The 20,051-nt window shown below is 42.2% G+C and overlaps 1 protein-coding gene across 1 annotated transcript in view; it reads right to left on the bottom strand.

Moving 5' to 3' along the window:
• LOC118385256 (ectonucleoside triphosphate diphosphohydrolase 2-like) overlaps positions 1–19,164 on the bottom strand; it is a 51,941-nt gene extending 32,777 nt beyond the window's left edge. The window contains exon 1 of the mRNA XM_035772243.2: positions 19,146–19,164. The gene's annotated coding sequence lies outside the window, so the exon portion shown is untranslated. The remainder of the gene's footprint in view (positions 1–19,145) is intronic.
• Positions 19,165–20,051: the final 887 nt, after the last annotated feature.

Raw genomic sequence — 20,051 nt, 5'->3', positions numbered from 1 at the left:
ATCAAGAATCTGTGGAAAGAACTGAAAACTGCTGTTCACAAATGCTCTCCATCCAACCTCACTGAGCTCGAGCTGTTTTGCAAGGAGGAATGGGAAAAAAATTCAGTCTCTCGATGTGCAAAACTGATAGAGACATACCCCAAGCGACTTACAGCTGTCATCGCAGCAAAAGGTGGCGCTACAAAGTATTAACTTAAGGGGGCTGAATAATTTTGCACGCCCAATTTTTCAGTTTTTGATTTGTTAAAAAAGTTTGAAATATCCAATAAATGTTGTTCCAATTCATGATTGTGTCCCACTTGTTGTTGATTCTTCACAAAAAAATACAGTTTTATATCTTTATGTTTGATGCCTGAAATGTGGCAAAAGGTCGCAAAGTTCAAGGGGGCCGAATACTTTCGCAAGGCACTGTACATATGTGTGTGTGTGTGTGTGTGTGTAATAATAACAATTACAACAATACTGAATGAACACTTATTTGAACTTAATATAATACATATAAAAATCTATTTAGTCTCAAATAAATAATGAACCATGTTCAATTTGGTTTAAATAATGCAAAAACAGTGTTGGAGAAGAAAGTAAAAGTGCAAAATTCGCCATGTAAAAAAACTCATGTTTGAGTTCCTTGCTCAGAACATGAGAACATATGAAAGCTGGTGGTTCCTTTTAACATAAGTCTTCAATATTCCCAGTTAAGAAGTTTTAGGTTGTAGTTATTATAGGAATTCTAGGACTATTTCTCTATAGAATTTGTATTTCATATACCTTTGACTATTGGATGTTCTTATAGGCACTTTAGTATTGCAAGACTAATCTCGGTAGTTGATAGGCTTGAAGTCACACAGTCTCCCCGTGGAGTGCAATGTAATCGGCCATAATCGGTGTCCAAAAATGCAGATATCCGATTGTTATGAAAACTTGAAATTAAATCGGTCGACCTCTAGGGGGTACCTGTACCAAGTAAGTGTGCAGTGGTACAGGTTTCAAAGATTTTACTGAGTTACAGTTCATATAACGAAATCAGTCAATTAAAATAAATACATTAGGCCCTAATCTATGGATTTCACCTGACTGGCAATACAGATATGCAAATATAGGGGTGTGGATCAGAAAACCAATCAGTAGCCTCCCGAGTGGCGAATCAGTCTAAGGCATTGCATCGCAGTGCTTGAGGCGTCACTACAGACCCGGGTTTGATCCCAGGATGTCCTTGTCGATTTGGGGCTCTAGCGACTCCTTGTGGCGGTCTGGGCGCATGGATGCTGACTTTGGTCACCAGTTTGGTGCGACTGACTTCCGAGTTAAGTGAGCAGTGTGTCAAGAAGCAGTGCGGCTTGGCGGGGTAGTGTTTCAGAGGACGCATGGCTCTCGACCTTCGCCTCTCCCGAGTCCGTTCGGGAGTTGAAGCGATGGGACAAGACTAACTACAAATTGGGGAGAAAAAGGGGTAAAAAGTACTACAAAAAAATGTATTAAACCAGTCAGTCTCTGGTGTAACCACCATTTGCCTCATGCAGCCCACACATATCCTTCACATAAAATTAAATGAGGCTGTTGATTGTGGCCTGTGGAATGTTGTCCCACTCCTCTTCAATGCCTGTGCAAAGTTGCTGGATATTAGCGGGAACTATAACACGCTGTCATCAAGTCGATCTAGAGCATCCCAAACATGCACAAACTTGGGATCTTTTTATTCAGCTCATGAAATATGTAACCAACACTTTACATGTTGTTTTTATACTTTTGTTCAGTGTAGATGCTACATCCATTTTTGGCCCTATAAATTATTGATGTCGCCTACCCATTGATTCTTGAAGAATATAACTTATAAATGCCTCATGAGCTTAATTCAATCGCCATACCCCATCAGAACCCAATAGTGGGATTAGCGTGATTTCTTATAAGCTTCCCACTCCTTGAGTCCCACTCCTTGAAAGCGGCAGCTCTAGCTTTTAGCTCAGTGCGGATGTTGCCTGTAATCCATGGCTTCTGGTTGGGGTATGTACGTACGGTCACTGTGGGGACGACGTCATCGATGCACTTATTGATGAAGCAGGTGACTGATGTGGCGTACTCCTCAATGCCATCGAAAGAATCCCGGAACATATTCCAGTCTGTGCTAGCAAAACAGTCCTGTAGTAAAGCATCTGTATCATCTGACCACTTTCTTATTCACCGAGTCACTGGTGCTTCCTGCTTTAGTTTTTGCATGTAAGCAGGAATCTGGAGGATAGAATTATGGTCAGATTTGCCAAAAATGGAGGGAGAGGGAGAGCTTTGTATGCATCTCTGTGTGTTGAGTAAAGGTGGTCCAGAGTTTTTTCCCCTCTGGTTGCACATTTAGCATGCTGATCGAAATGAGGTAAAATTGATGAGTTTCCCTGCATTAAAGTCCCCGGCCACTAGGAGCGCCATCTCTGGATGAGCGTTTTCCTGTTTGCTTATGGCCTTATACAGCTCGTTGAGTGCGGTCTTAGTGCCAGCATCGGTCTGTGGTGGTATATAGACCGCTAAGAAAAATATAGATGCAAACTCTCTTGGTAAATAGTGTGGTCTAATGCTTATCATGAGCCACTCTACCTCAGACGAGCAAAACCTCTAGATTTCCTTGCACCAGCTGTTGTTAACAAATATGCATAGGCCGCCACCCCTTGTCTTACCAGAGGCCACTGTTGTATCCTGCCGTAAAAGCTTAAAATCCACCAGCTGTACGCTAATCATGTCGGCGTTAAGCCACGACTCTGTGAAACATAAGATATTTCAGTTTATAATGTCCCTTTGGTAGCCCCTGATTGATTGTGCCCACAGGTCGCTGCGCCCAAAGCCCCGGGATGGGGAGAGGCCCTGTGAAATTCTTCGAGTGCACTTTTTCCATGAGAAGATGGAGATTCTCCGACGAGCCCGCAATACCACTGAGCTTTCAAGGACAGAGCTTCTCCATCTACCAGGACTACTCCCCCACTGTTTCCAGGCAGCGCTCATCTTTCAGACAGGCCAAACGACTACGTAGTTTTTTGGTCTTGGTTGTAAGCTGTCTCAGCGTCAGCTAGACAACTATTGTTATTATTATTATTTTTTTTATTTTATTGTCTTACTACGATTTCCTTACTTCAAACTGTTTTCTACCCCTCTTTTGGCTAGTGTTTATGCTCCCAATTGGGATGACAAGTTTAATTTCTTCCTTTTTGTATGCTATACCCAATTTAGATTCTTATTGGTTGATTGTAGGGGGGGATTTCAACTGTAAAATGTCCCCAGTTCTTGACAAGTCCTCACAAACAACTACAGGCCCATCTAAATGTGCCCTACTTATTCAATCCTGTCTTCAGAAATATGCTATGTTTGAGACCTGGCGTTTCCTACATCCTACAGATAGACAGTATTCCTTTTATTCTCATGTTCATCAAACATACTCCCGGATATATTACTTCTTTTTGGACAAAAAACTTCTGCCTAACCTTCGGCAGTTTACTTACGAGAGTATTGTTATTTCTGACCATTCACCATTAGTTCTTGAACTAGAGTTTCCCCAGCAACCTCCTATGTGTTATCAATGGCGTCTTAACCCCATTTTACTCTCAGATAAGGAGTTTGTCAATTTAATTTATTCTGAAATCACCTTATTCCTAGAAACTAATTCAACACCAGGTATGTCCTGCTCTACCATATGGGAGTCTCTCAAAGCATACCTACGTGGCCAAATGATTTCTTATACAGCCAACCAAAACAGAGTTTGCTCTCAGCGACATCGGGACCTGAGCGAGTCCATAGCCACATTGGATGAGAAGTATGCTACGGATCCTTCCTCTGATCTGCATAAAGAGCGCCAACTACTCCAATCTGAATTTGATGAGGTTTCTACCAGGCAAGCTGAACAGTTACTCTTGTGAGCTCAGTACAGAGTGTATGAGCAAGGCGACAAGGCCAGTAAACTCCTTGCACATCAGATCCGTAAATCTGAGGCCTCACGTTTAATCCCACAAATAAGGACCCCGTCTGGTGCCACCACAGTTATACATAAAGAGATCAATGATCAATTCAAACAATTTTACTCTGCGCTATACACCTCTGATTTATTGCTGATTTATTCCTTCTTTAATGGCTTGAATATGCCTTCAATTGATACGGACTCCCATGACTGTGTAGAAGAAGAATTTACACCTGAGGAGATTGCAACAGCAGTGTCCGCAATGAAAAGTGGTAAATCACCGGGTCTGGATGGTTTTCCAACTGAATTTTACAGGACATTTTCTGGTCTGCTTTGCCCATTCTTGTCTCGGCTGTTTTCAGAGTGCCTTAATACCTCAAAGCTACCACCTAGTCTTTATCAGGCTTCAATTTCATTCCTATTAAAGAAAAACAAAGACCTCCTGGAATGTGGATCCTATCGCCCAATCTCGCTTTTAAATTCTGATTACAAAATCCTAGCCAAGCTTTTAGCCATCCGTATGGAAGGCTCGCTGCACCAAGTAATACACTCTGACCAGACTGGCTTTGTGAGAAATAGGCATTTGTTTTTCAATATTAGGCACCTTATGAATATACTGTACTCCCCAGCATCGGAGGACCCGGAGGTGGTGGTCTCACTTGATGCGGAAAAAGCTTTTGACAGAGTTGAGTGAGATTACCTAACAGCTGCCCTTTATAGATTTGGCTTTGGCCCCAAATTCATTGCGTGGATAAAGATAATTTATTTTTCCCCCATGGCTTCAGTACGGACTAATAACTTGTCCTCTGACTATTTTCCCTTGCATTGCGGATCCAGACAGGGTTGTCCACTCTCCCCCTTGTTGTTTGCTTTAGCAATCGAGCCTCTCGCCATTGCATTACGCTCTAATGATGCCATTCAAGGAATAATCAGGACGGGTTTAGAGCAAAAAGTCTCACTATATACTGACGACCTCCTTTTGCTTATCTCTAACCCTGATACCTCATTGCCACGTGCGTTATCTGTTCTTAAAAAGTTGGGATCAATCTCAGGGTACAAGCTGAATCTATGCAAGAGTGAACTTTTTCCTGTAAATAAGGCTGCTTTAAAGTGCTCTTTTACAAGTTCTCAGTTTAGGAATTTGTTTCAGGAAAACTTTGTTGCTCTAGCAGACAGATTGTTTCAATCTTTTACTTTTTGGAATTCGCTACCTCTTTCTCTTATCGGAAGGATTAATGTCATTAAAATGAGTGTGTTGCCCAAATGTTTATATTTATTTCAATGTTTACCCATTTTTATTCCAAACTGTTTTTTTTTTATTTCACTGGATCAAAGATTCATGCATTTTATTTGGGATGGCAAGGTACCACAAATTGGTAGAAAACATTTACAGAAGCCTAAGTCATTGGGGGGTTTAGCTCTACCAAATATTCAGACTTACTATTGGGCTGCAAATTTCAGAGCCCTTCTGTACTGGCTGCAGACTGATCCTAGACCACTCTGGATCCAGATGGAGTCTGAATCATGTAAACCTGCTGCACTTGCTTCTGTGTTGTGCTCGTCTCTCCCAGTGTCCCTAGGCAAAAGGTGTGTCAAACCAATTTAAAAGCAGTCTCTTAAAATTTGGAATCAGTTCCGTTTAGCCTTTAGCCTCCGAGGCTTTTCTCTATCAGGCTGAATTAATCATAACATTTTATTTACTCCATCTTTGAATGATGGGGCTTTTGCCATCTGGCACTCACTAGGCCTCTCCTCACTAGCCCAATTATTCTTTGATGATACATTTGCCTCTTTTGCTCAGCTACAGGAAAAGTTCAACCTCCTCCAATCCTACTTTTTCCGCAATCTCCAGACTAGGAACTTTGTCAGAGCTAACACACCTCAATTTCCCCATAGGCCTGCGAATACAGCTATAGAGAGCATCTTGGAGCTGAACAAGCTTCCTGGGGCGCAATTTCAGATGTATATGCAATCATTCATGACTTACAGAATCCTTCTTTGGTGCCTTTAAAGACTCGATGGGAAAAGGATTTGGGGGAGGAACTTGGGGAAGACACCTGAGAATCTGTGCTGCACAGGGTGCATTCATCCTCTTTTAGCACTAGACACAGCCTCATTCAATTCAAGGTGGTTCACAGTATCCACTGGTCTGGGGCCAAACTTGGAAGAATATTCTCTGATTTTGATCCTACCTGTGTCAGATGTAAAATGGATGGCAGCTCCCCAATCTTATAAATATTGGGTGAGATGTGTTGTGCTCTCTGAAACGAGAAAAAATGATATTCAATTCACGTGGGAACCCCAAACTGTTTAATGAGGCTTGGGCTCCATTCCGGTCTTACTTTCAACAGTCCATCCTCTGATGGCATTCCTATTAAAACCAAAATAAGTCTGTATTTGACCCCCTTGTGGGTTGGATGAGCATTTCTTTGTGTTTTTTCTGGATGGTCGGTCTGTGGCCATGACGGTCAGCGAGTGGTTGCATTTCTCCACTCCTATCCCTTGACTGTATACAGGAACAATGGTGAGGTGTTTGCTCTGTACCTGTACTATAGATTGCCCTTTAACCTTTGTAGCCTTCTGCCTGGTGTGTTTAACTTGTCTAAAGTATGGTATCTTTAAACTATTTTTAAAAAATGTATTATTTGTATTTTTTTATAGTGTAGTATATGATTTATATTGCTTTGTGTTGTCTCGTCTGTGTGTGTAAAACTTAATAGAGTTAAACAATTATAATTTAAAAGAGCACATGTTCAACTTAATCAAAAATGTTATTTTCCATCTCAGGAGGTTAAATAAAAATGACTATAGTAAGCGCATATTACGTAAAACAAATAAAGCAAGCGTTGACGATTTCATCTTAAATCAGCCATAGTGCCTTGGGAAAGTATTCAGACCCCTTGACCTTTCCCACATTTTGTTAGGTTACAGCCTTATTCTAAAATTGATTGAATTGTTTTTATCCCCTCATCAATCTACAAACAATAGCCCATAATGACAAAGCACATTTTTGGTAATTTATTACAAATAAACCAGTTACATAAGTATTCAAACCCTTTACTCAATACTTTGTTGAAGTACCTTTGGCAGCAATTACAGTCTCAAATCTTCTTGTGTATGACACTTCAAGCATGGCACACCTCTATTTGGGGAGTTTCTCCCATTCTTCTCTGCAGTTCCTCTCAAGCTCTGTCAGTTTGGATGGGGAGCGTAGCTGCACAACTATTTTCAGGCCTCTCCAGATATGTTCGATTGGGTTCAATCGACAGCCAAGCGGGCTGTCATGTGCCTTTTACTGAGGAGTGGCTTCCATCTGGTCACTCTACCATAAAGGCCTGATTGGTGGAGTGCTGCAGAGATGGTTGTCCTTCTGGAAGGTTCTCCCATCTCCACAGAGGAACTCTAGAGCTCTGTCAGAGTGACCATCGGGTTCCTGCTCACCTCCCTGACCAAGGCCTTTCTCCCCTGATTGCTCGGTTTGGCCGGGTGGCCAGCTCTAGGAAGAGTATTGATGGTTCCAAACTTCATCCATTTAAGAATGATGGAGGCCACCGTGTTCTTGGGGATCTTCAGTGCTGCAGAAATATTTTGGTACCCTTCCCCAGATCTATATATATCTGTGCCTCGACACAATTCTGTCTCGGAGCTCTACAGACAATTCATTCGACTTCATGGCTTGGTTTTTGCTCTGACATGCACTGTCAACTGTGGGACCTGATATAGACAGGTGTGCGCATTTCCAAATCATGTCCAATAAGTAGCCACCCATTGCCTTGATGACAGCTTTGCACACACTTGGCATTCTCTCAAACAGCTTCACCTGGAATGCTTTCCTAACATTCTTGAAGGAGTTCCCACATATGCTGAGCACATGTTGGCTGCTTTCCCTTCACTCTGCAGTCTAACTCACCCCAAACCATCTCAATTGGGTTGAGGTCAGGTGATTTTGGAGGCCAGGTCATCTGATGCAGCACCATCACTATCCATCTTGGTCAAATAGCACTTACACAGCCTGCACTTACAAATTTTGTCCCGCTAAGCACAAACCAGTTGGGATGGTGTATCGCTGCAGAATGCTGTGGTAGCCATGCTGGATAAGTGTGCCTTGAATTCTAAATCAAATCACTGACAGTGTAACCAGCAAAGCACCCCCACACCATCACACCTCTTCCCCCATGCTTCACTGTGGGAACCACACATGCGGAGATCATCCGTTTAACTACTTGGCGTCTCACAAAGACACAACAGCTGGAATCAAAAATCGCAAGTTTCGACTCATCAGACGACAGGATAGATTTCAACCACTCTAATATCCATTGGAGAGGTCGACCGGTTAATCGGAATGGCCGATTAATTAAGGGCGATTTCAAGTTTTCATAACAATCGGAAATCAGTATTTTTGGGCGCATATTATTATTTTATACCTTTATTTAACTAGGCAAGTCAGTTAAGTACACATTCTTATTTTCAATGACGGCCTAGGAACGGTGGGTTAACTGCCTTGTTCAGGAGCAGAACGACAGATTTTCACATTGTCAGCTCGGGAGATCCAAACTTGCAACCTTACAGTAAACTAGTCCAACACTCTAACCACCTGCCTCATTGCACACCATGAGGAGCCTGCCTGTTACATGAATGCAGTAGAAGCCAAGGTAAGTTGCTAGCTAGCATTAAACTTATCTTATAAAAAACAATCATAATCACTAGTTATAACTACACATGGTTGATGAATTACTAGTTTATCTAGCGTGTCCTGCGTTGCAAATAATCAATGCAACGCTGGGGGATGATTTAACAAAAGCGAATTTTGCGAAAAACGCAATCGTTGGACGACTGTACCTAACTATAAACACCAATTCCTTTCTTAAAATCAATACACAGAAGTATATATTTTTAAACCTGCATATTTAGCTAAAAGAAATCCAGGTTAGCAGGCAATATTAACCAGGTAAAATGGTCACTTCTCTTGCGCTGTCGCAGAGTCAGGGTATATGCAACAGTTTGGGCAGCCTGGCTCATTGCGAACTAATTTGCCAGAATTTTACGTAATTGAAGGTTGTGCAATGTAACAACAATATTTAGATTTAGGGATGCCACCCGTTAGATAAAATACAGAACAGTTCCGTATTTCACTGAAATAAACGTTTTGTTTTCGAAATGATAGTTTCTGGATTCGACCATATTAATGACCAAAGGCTCGTATTTCTGTGTGGTTTTGTTATAATTAAGTCTATGATTTGATAGAGCAGTCTGACTGAGCGATGGTAGGCAGCAGCAGGCTCATAAGCATTCATTCAAACAGCACTTTCGTACGTTTTTCCAGCAGCTCTTCGCAAGCACAGCACTGTTTCTGACTTCAAGCCAAATAGCCTAATAACTGGTGTAACCGATGTGAATTGGCTAGCTAGTTAGTGAGATGCGCGCTAATAGCGTTTTAAATGTCACTCGCTCTGAGACTTGGAGTAGTTATTCCCCTTGCTCTGCAAGGGCCACGGCTTTTGTGGAGCGATGGGTAACGCTGCTTCGAGTGTGGCTGTTGTCGATGTGTTCCTGGTTCGAACCCAGGTAGGGTCGAGGAGAGGGACGGAAGCTATACTGTTACAGTGGCAATACTATAGTGCCTATAAGAACATCCAATAGTCAAAGATATATGAAATACAAATGGTATAGAGAGAAATAGTCCTATAAATACTATAATAACTACAACCTAAAACCTCTTACCTTGGAATATTGAAGTCTCATGTTAAAAGGAACCACCAACTTTCATATGTTCTCATGTTCTGAGCAAGGAACCCAAACGTTAGCTTTTTTACATGGCACATATTGCACTTTTACTTCTCCAACACTTTGTTTTTGCATTATTTAAAACAAATTGAACATGTTTCATTATTTATTTGAGGCTAAATGGATTTTTATATTAAGTTAAAATGAGTGTTCATTCAGTATTGTTGTAAATGTCATTATTATAAATAAATAAAAACCGGCCAATTAATCGGTATCGGCTTTTTTGGTCCTCCAATAATCGGTATCGGCGTTGAAATATCATAATAGGTCGACCTCTAACATGTACTGACCTCACTTTCACCTTCTGGATGGTAGCGGTGTGAACAGGCAGTGGCTCGGATGGTTGATGTCCTTGATAATCTTTTAGGCCTTCCTGTGACATCGGGTGCTGAAAGGCCTCATGGAGGGCAGGTAGTTTGCCCCCGGTGATGCATTGTGCAGACCGTACCACCCTCTTGAGAGCCTTGCGGTTGAAGGTGGTACAGTTGCCATACCAGGCTGTGATACAGCCCAACAGGATGCTCTTGATTGTGGATCTGTAAAAGTTTGTCAGGGTTTTGGGTGACAAGCCAAATTTCTTCAGCCTCCTGAGGTTGAAGAAGCGCTTCTTCACCACACTGTCTGTGTGAGTGTACCAGTTCAGTTTGTCTGTGATGTGTACGCAGAGGAACTTAACTGTCCAGGCTCTCCATTGCCATTCGATGTGAATAGGGGGTGCTCCCTTTGCCATTCCCTGAAGTCCACGATCATCTCCTTTGTTTGGTTGACGTTGAGTGATAGGTTGTTTTTCTGATCTCACACTCAGACTGCCCTCACCTCATCCCTGTATGCTGTCTCGTCGTTGTTGGTAATCAAGCCCACTACTGTTGTGTTGTCTGCAAACTCGATGATTGAGTTGGAGGCGTGCATGGCCACGCAGTCGTGGGTGAACAGGGAGTACAGGAGGGGGCTGAGCACGCACCCTTGTGGGGCCCCAGTGTTGAGGGTCAGCAAAGTGGAGATGCTGTTTCCTACCTTCACCACCTGGGGGCTGCCCATCAGAATGTCCAGGAACCAATTGCACAGGGCGGGGTTGAGACCCAGGGCCTCCAGCTGGATGATGAGCTTGGAGGGAACTATGGTGTTGAATGCTGAGCTGTAGTCAATGAACAGCATTCCTACATAGGTATTCCTTTTGTCCAGATGGGATTAGGCAGTGTGCCATGTGATGGCGATTGCGTCGTCTGTTGACCTGTTGGGGCGGTATGCAAACTGGGTCTAGGGTGGCCGGTAAGGTGGAGGTGATATGATCCTTGACCAGTCTCTCAAAGCACTTCATGATGACAGAAGTGAGTGCTACGGGGCAGTAGTCATTTAGTTCAGTTATCTTTGCCTTTTTGGGTACAGGAACAATGGAAGCCATCTTGAAGCATGTGGGGACAACAGACTGGGATAGGGAGTGGTTGAATATGTCCATAAACACACCGGCCAGCTGGTCTGTGCATGCTTTGAGGACGAGGCTTGGGATGCCGTCTGGGCCAGCAGTCTTGCGAGGGTTAACACATTTAAATGTTTTACTTATGTCGGCCACAAAGAAGGAGGGGGGTCAGTCCTTGTTAGCGGGCCGCGACAGTGGCACTGTATTATCCTCAAAGCGGGCGAAGGTGTATCGTTTGTCTGGAAGCGTGACGTCGGTGTCTGTGACGTGGCTGAATTTCTTTTTGTAGTCCGTGATTTCCTATAGACCCTGCCACATACGTTTTGTGTCTGAGCTGTTGAATTGCAACTCCACCTTGTCCCTTTACTGGCATTTCGCTTGTTGGATTGTCTTGGAAGGAATAGCTACACTGTTTATATTCAGACATATTCCCAGACCTCTTTCGATGGTTAAATTCGGTGGAACACGCTTTCAGTTTTACACGAATGCCGCCATCCATCCACGGTTTCTGGTTAGGTTAGGTTTTAATAGTCACCATGGGTACAACATCTCCAATGCACTTCTTTATAAACTCACTCACCGAGTCAGCGTATTGGTTGATGTTGTTCTCGGAGGCTGACCGGAACATATTCCAGTCCATGTGATCAAAAAAATCTTGAAGCGTGGCTTCCGATTGGTCGGACCAGCATTGAATGGTTCTCGTCACTGGTACATCCCGTTTAAGTTTCTGCCTATAAGATGGGAGAAGCAAGATGGCATTGTGGTCGGATTTGCCGAAGGGAGGGCAGGGGAGGGCTTTGTATGCGTCGCGGAAGTTAGAGTGGCAGTGGTTGACGGTATTGCGCATGCACGTAGTGCAGTCAAAATGCTGGAAGAATTTAGGTAGACTTGTTCTCAAATTTGCTTTGTTACAATCCCCATCTACAATAAATGCAGCCTCTGCATGTATTGTTTCCAGTTTGCATATAGTCCCAGTGAAGTTCCTTGAGGGCCGTCTTGGTGTCTGCTTGAGGGGGAATGTACACAGCTGTGACTATAACTGATGAGAATTATCTTGGTAGGTAAAATGGCCAAAACTTGATTGTAAGGAATTCTAGATCGGCTGAACAGAAGGACATGAGTTCCTGTATGTTTTCATGACTACACCATGAGTTGTTAATCATAAAGCACCCCCCGTACGAGACAACTCAAAGGCTTAATCCATTAATACCAAAATAATTCACAATCAACAGTTCTCTGTAGTGGGTGATGTTGGTTTTCGCCGACCACACTACCAAGTGCGGTATTTTTTAAATGTTGCCCTACCGGAGTTACACAGTAATAGCATCACTGCTATTAGCTTCACAACATACATACGATGGAATGCCATTTGGGTCTTTGCGTGTCAAAAAAGATACAGTAGCACTGTCAAATATGTACAAAAAAGTCTGCAAACAAGCAAACACCGGCCACAAACGATGTGTTTACAATATCGCGTTGGTAATTAAGCATAATTTGTTCGACCGCAATGTCTGGGGTAGCTATCTTTAGCTTAGAACCTAGCTAGCACCCATACAATCAGCCTGAAAACAATGACCAGTAGAACCTGCAGTCATTTTCATTCAATCTTAGCAATGATTTAGGAATCCTTGTAAGTATTAGCTAGGTTGCCACTTGTTGTTTCCCTATTGAAATTGAACTTCAGTTCATGAAAATAAATAGCTAGTCAGCAACTTAACCCTGTTGCCAAAAGCAACATTATAAGCAGCCAGCTATCTGGCTAGTGAGGCTTGAACACACCGGGTTGTTTTGTGAAGCTAGCCACAATAAGGATTAGGAACAATAGTGGAAATTGCTGTTTGCCTTCAAAATAAAAGTATGGCATTGACAGTAATACAAATGAATACAAATAGTAGAATGCCATATGCCATACTTTTATTTTGAAGGCTAACCTGCAAAGTCCACTATTGTGGATAATCATTATTGTGGCTAGCTTCACATAGATGGGTCCGACCACCATTAAATCAAATAAGAACTGTCTTATAAATTAGGGTTATTTTAGATGACACCTAGCTATATAGTTCGCTAGCTAATAGTTAGCTAGCCAACAGATTGTGTATATTTTTTGACACGCAAAGACCCAAACTGCATTCCAAAGAAATCATGGTTGAGAATGAAACGACTGAACAACGAAACAGCACAGCAAGTAAGTGAAAGAAATTGGTTTTGATTATGTTTTACTGGTAATCGGGACATAAATAACTTTTTGGTCAGTGTGGTATGTGTGTAACCTTTATTTAACTAGGCACGTCAGTTAAGAACAAATTCTTATTTACAATGATGGCCCGGATGATGTGATACAGCCTGGATTCGAACCAGGGACTATAGTGACTGCCTGTTCAGGGGCAGAACGACAGATTTGTACCTTGTCAGCTCGGGGGGTGGAACTTGCAACCTTCCGGTTACTAGTCCAACGCTCTAACCACTAGGCTACCCTGCTGGTTATTGCTATTGGTTTTTCTGGCAAGGAAAATATTGGATATCGGTATTGGGCAGAAATGTCATATCGGTGCATCACTAATACCAACAATACCTTGTCACAACATTACTAATGCATTAAGAAAATAAATTCCACAATTCCCTATTAACAAGGCACACCTGTTAACTGAAATGCATTCCAGGTGAGTACCTCATGAAGCTGGTTGAGAGAATGCAAAAAGTGTGCAAAGCTGTCAAGGCAAAGTGTGGCTACATTCAAGAATCTCAAATATAAAATATATTTTGATTTGTTTAACACGGTTTTGGTTACATGATTCCATGTGTTATTTCAGTTTCGATGTCTTCCCCATTATTCTACAATGTAAAAACAAAAAAGTTCAATAATCTTTCTTCTTTATCAAATAAATGTGTTTATTCATTCACAACTAGATTGTTGCTCGACCCAGCACAGGCACTGTGATCCTCTGGTCTTCTGGTACCAGTGATGTGGGAAAGGATGCTAGGCTTAGCAGACACAGCTCAGAGGTGAGTGCAGTGTAGGTATGAAGAAAACAGAGAGACAAAGATGTACTGCTAGTTCCTTAATTTGTTGGCTCTATATGTTACAGCAATTAACACGGGAGGGAGGGAGGGACAGACAGACACAGACACGCACAGAGTGACAACAAAGGAACAAAGACAGAAAAACACACACTGATGTGGGTTGGTGTGGCTGTATTGCCAAGGCTGAATGTTGTTTTAAGCACTAGTCTGGAGAATATTGCATTGAGACACCTCTGTCTATAGATGCCACATATCAAGTTTCGTGCAAATAGGTCATTTGCTGCCTGAAGAGTTGCGTAAATTATTTTTCACTAAATTCAAAATGACGGAAAATCCATCGTGGCAGACCTTATGGGTCCCTCCCTGGGGCTCATTTGTTCCTTCTGAGGAGAGGGACCCATGTACCGAATTTCATTACTTTAGGTCAAACAGGGTGAGGGGGGGCTTGACGTTTCAAACTTTGCATTTTCAATATCTTGTTATAGCGCCATAATCTGCCAAATCAGTGTACTTTTGTAAATGCTGGATCTCTATGGCAAGATGCATCATTCGCCCAAATTTTGTTTAAAAAAAAAACTGGGCCAGTGCCATCAGAGTTATTGTGTGACGACTGTAAGAAAGAACACACAAACGAATGTACTGGGACAGATCCACAGTCCCCTCCCGGTTGTCATCGCCGGGGACAATAAAGATGGTGGGCTAGTACAGCATTGCACCAGTGTTGGAAAAATGATGGTTGGCATTATAAACTAGGCCTATATGGCAACTTCATTCCACAACAAGTGCAATAATGACCATGTTTTAATTTGCCCTCACCTTTTTGAACGACAATAAGACACCATACTAGATAGTATGATAGTCGTAAAACAATTTTGATGACATAAACAGGGATTGTCCTATTGTCCACTTTCAGAATGTTCTTTACCAGCCTTCCGATGTGTCTACTCCCCCTCTATCCCTTGGGCTCATGCCTCATTGCCTCCATTGGAATATCTGTGATTAATCCCCTGAAGAATGGCCAACTACCGGTCCTTAACAAGGACCTGTGTCCACTCAACATACCTTTTATCCTTAAAAAGACACACATGGCTAAACAGCCAATGCAAAGGGACAAATGGCCATTTCCTCAAACCAGAGAGGGCCCTGGGACTCCAGAATCAAAGGGTCAGAATGGAGTGTTCCACAAGACTCCATTATGACAGGAACACTGTTGCATGCAAAAGTCCTGGGATGTATTCGTTATGTCTTGCAAAGGAAACCATTTACCGTTTAAGAACCAACCAAATGGAATGAAATGACGAAGGAGCTACATGAACTTGTCCAATAGAAACTCTTGTTTTCATTACAAAACATTTTCCATTTGGAATAAAAAGATTGTTGCAAAACAAAGATTTTTGCAAAAATCTGCAGAATGATTACACCCGATACCACCCAAGTGAAAATCACATTCACATAATCACACACACATTTCCCCCCATGCTTGACCACACAGAGGCATCACAATGTAGACACACAGTCCATTTGAGAGCCACACTGTTTTATTTATTTTTATCCAACCGTGGTTTAAATTAGCAGGAAAATCAGTGAGACCACCTTCAACCCCAAAAGACATGCAAAACAACAGTTAGTGCTGCACCTTGAAACATCTGAGAGCTGGGACTTAATGATGTTTTATTTATGGACAATAACTCCCCCTTGTGGTAAAATACAACAACAAAACTATAGTAGGTTGGCAAACTTGCATCAAGCTTAATATGACAAACAAGTATCTTTATTCCTAGTGTAGGAACACTTACAGAATATAGAATCACCCTCTAATATTCACAAAAGAAATAAGAGCATAAGAGTTTATATATTCCAGCTTGAGTAATACACATGGCAAAAATAAACCATTGAAAGTGTGTTTTATACAAAAGTATGTGGACACCCTTTCAAATGAGTGGATTCAGCTATTTAAGCCACATCCGTTGCTGACAGTTCTATTAAATTGAGCACACTTCCATGCACTCTCTATAGACAAATATTGGCAGTAGATTGGCCCATACTGAAGAGCTCAGTGACTTTCAAATGTGGCACCGTCATAGGATGCACCTTTCCAACAACTCAGTTTATCAAATTTCTGCCCTGCTAGAGCTACCCAAGTCAACTATAAGTGCTGTTATTGTGAAGTTCTAGGAGCAACAATGGCTCAGCTGCGAAGTTGTAAGCCACACAAGCTCACAGAACGGGATGGCCGAGTGCATAGTGCTGTAAAGTTTGGTGGAGGAGGAATAATGGTCTGTGGCGTTTTTTTATGGTTCGGGCTAAGCCCCTTAGATCCAGTAAAGGGAAATCTTAATGAAACAGCACATAACATTCTAGACAATTCTGTGCTTTCAACTTTGTGGCGACAGTTTGGGGAAGGCCCTTTCCTGTTTCAGCAGGACAATGCCCCTGTGCACAAAGCGAGGTCCATACAGAAATGTTTTTTCAAGATCGGCGTGGAAGAACTTGACTGACCAACAGAGCCGTGTCTTCACCCCAATCGAACACCTTTGGGATGAATCGGAACGCAGACTGCGAGTCAGGCCTAATCGCCCAACATCAGTGCCCAACCTCACTAATGCTTGTGGCTGAATGGAAGCAAGTCCCTGCAGCAATGTTCTAACATCAAGTTTCCTTCCCAGAAGAGTGGAGGCTGTTATTGCATCAAAGGGAGGACCAACTCCATATTAAATGCCCATGATTTTGGAATAAGCTGTCCACATACTTTTGGCCTTGTTTATTTCTGAACCCGAGTTTCAAACAAACAAATCTGACAGTAACTGAAAAACCTGTCACCTGTTCATAACTTATATGGAAAAACTAACATTGTGCAAAATGTATAGCACCATAGAATCCAAGCAGAAAAACAAACAAAATCAGGACAAAAATGAGCTAGCTAGTGTATATGTTTGGATAGGGTTAATGTGCTTTCGCATTATCACGCCTTAAACCTGTTCAAGCTGCCCTAGTCTCTCCCCCAACGTGCCAGCCCTATACCCCCTTCCATCATCTTAGGGAAGCCAGAGTGCTCTTCCTGGCAGAGGTGCCACACCATGATGCACTGGTAGTTCCACAGTAGCAGCAGTGCCATGACTGTCAGGGCCACCATGATGAGGATGGCCAGGAGGATGCGCTGGCGAGAGCAGCAACTGGAGGGACTAGTAGTGCTGTCTTCTAACAGTCCTGCATAATGTCTCTCCAGGTCTTCAACCTTGGGTCTGGAGGTTGGAGGATGCCACAGCCATTGTTTGATCCATGAGACAGGGAGGCGATGGACAGTGGCTTCCCATGGACCTCCAGCCCTGATCCATGGCTCAGTCTCAGCCATCCTGACCCTTGTATAGATCTCACTTGAGAACTTAAGGCAAGCTGGACAAAAGACAATGGTAGTGTCATACTACTTCTTATTGATACGCTAGGCCTACTATTACTACAATTTGCCATTATGACATCAGTTTGTACTGTCATTTTTTTAAACCCAGACATCAAAAAGTGTCTGGCTATGCAGTCTCAAGACTGAATCTGTGGGTGTTGATGTGAACTAGTACAGTAGATTCAGCAGTGAAGTAGTGTTCTAAATGTAGTCCTAAATACCCATATTCTGCAAATAATTTTTCTACACAGTAAGTCATCAAAATGATATGGGCTAAATATTGGGACATGTTTGTTGTTGCAATTTGTTACTGTTTAAATACAAGAGAAGTAGTCTGTACAGTAACGGCACACAACCCTTCGGGTGAATACCGTCTACATATTTTACTGAAAAGTAAAAGCCCCGAGTTCGTCGAGCTTCTTACCTTACAAACTCCAGAACTCAGATGAGGTTCAGCTCCAAACAGGTGTGGACGGTTTTAACACGTCTAGGTATATTTCTCTATAAAATAGTCCCATATGATATACCTAACACTTAAAAAACGATTCACGACCCCTATCGCCTCTGAAGAAACAACAACAGTCAAAAACAAAACAAAAATAGGTAAGCCACACCCAATTTGAAACCTTCCACCTGATGAGCAGGCGCGAGAACGTACTGCTGTCCTAGCCTCCACCTCCGGGGTCGTCACTAGTTACCACATCCACAAAATTATTAACCCCGCTTAATTCTACCATTTCTTCTTCAAATCTGATGTTAAACCTAACATTAACCACACTGCTATCCTTATGCCTAACCCTAAACTTTAAATGAAGACCAAAAAGCTAATTTGTGTTTTCCTGCATTTTTACAATATAGTCAATATTGAAGTAGTATGACACAGCTTTGTGGCTGTGGTAACTAGTGGGAACCCAGTGTTGCCAACTTGGCGAATGTGTCGCTATATTTAGCGAGAATTCAGACCCCTTTAGTATTCAGACCCCTTTCTGGTGTTATTGGAGACGTGAAAGCACGTATCGTTCTTACTCTTCTCAACGAGCACCCCGGTCCCAAAGCACTCACAGGCGGCCCATTCCTCGCATAGCAGTCCCTCCCAGCTTCAGTCAGAGCACTCCTCCGCGTCCAGACTGCAAATGAATCCCGCGAGCGGGAAGCCACGGCTGACTGATCCCGCCCTGGTTTCCATTATTTTATTTTTTATTAACCTGAAGATAATTTTCTCACATTGTCATTGACATTTTTTTTTCTATTGTCTCTTTTTGGTCCATTTAGATTGTTAATGTAGATTGTATTTTTTTTTAAGTTATGGTTATAAATGTTCATGTTTTACTGTGACTTGTTGTAGGCTCCCAAGTGGACCATAAGGTTAAAAACCAAACCAAATTAAGAAAACTAAACTAAACTAAAAAAAACTAAATAAAAAAAAACGTTTTAAAAAACTGAGTAACTCCGCCAGAGTGTCTCTTTTGGGTCACTTTTGCCAGTCCCAAGCCCGGATAGAGGAGGAGGGTTGGAATTGTGACATAAAAAAAAAAGAACTGACAGAAGAAAGTTCATTTGTAGTTCTAAACATATTTAGGGTGTTTTTCACTCACTTTTTGTCCCTACCACGACGTTATTCCTCTCACCTACAGCGTCCATCACAATTACATGCACATAGCCAATTATGCAAATTAGGTGATGACATCTTTATCGATTTCTAGTGACTTTTAGGACAGCCAATAGCTACTTTCCTTACTGAGGAGCTGGCAACACTGAACCTACCTCCAGCCACTGAAAACGAAAGAGCTTGAGTTAGCTTGCCCGCGTGCGGTTTGGATGGGGTTCACGCAACATTAAAATACCTTAATATAAGGGGCCCAACTTTGGTTTTAGAAGTGGGGGGAACATAACTTTGCGAGGGGTCTGGCATCTAAGCAAATTTCCTGCATTTCTACACAATCCCAATATAACCAATGGCCGTTCTAGCCCTCTCTATTCAGAACAACTCAAATTAAGAAAAAATGCACCCAGTCATCAAGCTAGGTAAGAGATCATTGTTAAATATCTTTTTAAGTGATTAATAAGACTGAACTAGATCAAAAGTAATTCAATAATCAAATCAAACACATTCTTTAAGATATCCTCTATATAAAATGTCTGCCAGACCGCAGAGCTAGCCTGAGCCACCTGCACCCCCAACAGTCTAGTCAATACCTAAACTCTCTCCCAAAACACATTTTTCTCCACCTTTTTTTTCTTTATTCCCAAGCGAAAGGTTTAAAAACAAAAGTTTAAAAAACAACAATAAAAACAAAACATACAACGACACATGTAAATGAACACAGAGAAACAGCACATCCTCCATGCTGGGAAGGCTTTCCACCAGATGTTGGATCATTGCTGCGGGTCTTGCTTCCATTCAGCCACAAGAGCATTAGTGAGGTTGGGCACTGATGTTGGCGATTAGGCCTGGCTCAAAGTCGGCATTCCAATTCATCCCAAAGGTGTTTGATGGGGTT

Source organism: Oncorhynchus keta, chromosome 6 (genome assembly GCF_023373465.1).
Source record: "Oncorhynchus keta strain PuntledgeMale-10-30-2019 chromosome 6, Oket_V2, whole genome shotgun sequence".
Lineage (NCBI taxonomy): Eukaryota > Metazoa > Chordata > Actinopteri > Salmoniformes > Salmonidae > Oncorhynchus > Oncorhynchus keta.
Note: the sequence above shows the minus strand (reverse complement) of the source record. Positions and strands in the feature narration are given on the sequence as shown.